This window comes from Crocodylus porosus, unplaced genomic scaffold, assembly GCF_001723895.1.
Source record: "Crocodylus porosus isolate Cpor-Errol unplaced genomic scaffold, CroPor_comp1, whole genome shotgun sequence".
In the NCBI taxonomy this organism is placed as follows: Eukaryota; Metazoa; Chordata; order Crocodylia; family Crocodylidae; genus Crocodylus; species Crocodylus porosus.
Genome location: NW_017728920.1, coordinates 13,988,741 through 13,991,305, shown reverse-complemented (window position 1 = coordinate 13,991,305; position 2,565 = coordinate 13,988,741).

Sequence of the window (2,565 nt, the reverse complement as noted above, 5' to 3'; positions counted from 1 at the left end):
GGGAGTGTTCTGTATGCTAAAAACAAAGGGGCCATGCTACTGCTTTCTAGTTTGTTCTTTCTGAAGTAAAGGCAGATTTACAGACCTTTCACCTGTCCTAGTATCAGTCTGGAATTGTGTTAGGAAATTACTATCAAAATGACACCTTCTAACTCAGCAGGTCAGACTCATGGCAACAAAGTCAGAGCTCCTGGCACTCGCAGCAAAAAGAAGCACTCACTCAATTTACACCAACCCTGTGGAGACAATAAATTTGACCTCTAATTCCAATGTTAGTGTCCTGGGTATTTTGCTGATACAGGAGCTAGGCTCGGCTCACAGATCTCCCCAGGAGCTTGCATCCTGTATAGAAATCTTTGGGATTCACCTTTCCCTAAGCTGCCTGCCTCGCTTGGCTTTCTGTTTTGCTATGTGGCTTCACATAGGAGGAGAGTGCTTTGTGTAAAATCCTCTGACAACTGTTGTCTGGTTTTCGGTGGAGTACAGGCAGAGTTACAGGCCATTCACCTGTCCTAATATTACCCTGGAATTGTGGCCCTCTTGTAGTCTTGACTGTGCCTGCTCTTTTGGACCCTCGGCTATGACAGTAACCAGCAAGCCCGAGCTCTGCCCTTGCGCACTGGCACTGGCGCCGGCCAAGGGGAATCCGGAGGGGTCTCCCCTAGGCCCTGAAGTGCCAGGCTGACTGACAGCCCCCGTCTCCGGGGCAGAGGCGGGGACCCAGGCCGCACTCACTCCGCGCCGCCTGCGGCCGATGTGCCACGCGGGGGCGCTGAGCGCGCGGGTTTCCCCGCTCCAGTCTCATCCACCAGCTCCGCTGAGTGAGGCAAAGGGCCGCGCCGGGGGCAGCTGAGTGGATTTGCAGGAGCTGCCTGGCCCGCCTCGCCCGATACAAGCGAGGGCGTCCCCAGCCCGGGCTCAAGCAGCTGGCGGCGGCCCGGCCGGGAGGGGCCGCCGGCGTGACACGCGCACACGCGTGGGGCCGGGCCGGGCACCACACCTGCCCCGCGGGCTGGGGGCAGCGGCGAGGGGGCACCGCGAGGAAAGGAGCAGCGGGCCCGGGAGGGGTTTCTGGCTCCCTCCCCCCAGCCCCGGGCCGATTCCCCGCGAAGTGCAGCGTCGCCCCGCGGGGCCCGGGGCCGCCGCCCGGGCTTCAAGCAGCCCCTGGCCCGGCGGCCGTGGAGCGCAGGCAGAGCCGCCCGCTTGTGGCGCGAGGGCAGCCTCGGGGCCGGAGACCTGCGGGCTCCCCCCGCCGGGCGGCGGCCAGCGGGCAGCGGCCGCCCCGGCTGCGTTACATCTATGGCGCGATGGCCACCTGACCCCCTGTGTCACACGAGCCCTGGCGACTCGCGCAAGAAATGGAGACGCGCCTGGTCGTTATTAGCGCGGCTCCGAAAAGCGAGTGCTTGGGCTCTAGGGGCTGAAGCTCAACTCGCGGCGCCCTCGTGCCGAGCCACCAAGCCGGAGGCTGCGGGGCGCTGCGGCGGCTACCGGCATCTGCCCGGAGCCGCGCGGCCCCGGGGGCAGGGCAAGGCGCGGGGTGCTGGCACGTCTGCAGGCGGGGCGCCGCGGACTGGCGGCTCAGCCCGGCTTTGTCTTCGGGCACCTCGCTCCGATGATAATGAGCTGCGGCAAACTGTCTTCAGGCGCCGGGCTTTGATCTCCTCTTTGTGCCGAGCCATCAGGGTGACGCGGCAAACGCTGCTAATTGGGGGGAAACACTCGGATCATGGTACAAACGCTTCAAAGGGGAGCAGGGAGGCCATGGCTCCCCCCATCTGCCCGGGACAAACCCCCCTTGATCTCGTGGGCAATTGACAGCTGCCAGTCCCCGCCGCGCTGGCCCTTCAAAGCGGGGCCTCCCTGCTCCTGCGCGCCTTTTGATGTGGAGACCAGCGGGACTGGACGGGACGGGACGGGAGGGGAGCGGAGCGGAGCGGAGCGGAGCGGAGGGGAGGGCGGCTCATTTTCTGCTGCAAGTGCCAGGGAGATATTTAGAGTGGAAAAAAAGTCGCGCAAGAAACAGCTCCCGGGGTGACCGAGGCTGCTTCCAAGCCGCGCTCGGCTGCAAACCCGCAGCTCTCCCCTGAAGGGAGCGTGAGGACCCGGGAGAGGTTTGCTGGGCAGGTGCTCCGCGTCGGACGCCCCCGCGGGGCCGCCCTGCCCGCGGCACTGACTCCCTGCGGGCCGGGGGGCGCCCAGGTCCCCGCCGCAGCCGGGGCCGCTCCTCGGGCGCTGCGGAGCCGCTCGAGTCCTCCGCAATAATTGTCCCCGCGCTTGCGCCCCCCCGCGCCGGCAGCCAATGGAGGGAGCCTCGGCGGGGGCACCGCGCAGCCCCCCGGGGCTCTTTGAAATCCCTCCCGCGCCGGCGGCAGCCTCCTCCCCGAGGGGCGGGGGCAGGCGCGGCCGCGGGACTATAAAGCGGCGGCCGCGGGCGCAGGTAGGCGCCAGTCGCAGGCTGCTCGGGAGCTGGGTCCCCGCGGCCGGCCGGATGCAGGGCGCCCCGCGCGGGTCCGACTCGCCGCTGCCCGCGATGCTGCCGCCGTGCGCGGAGGGAGCCTCCCG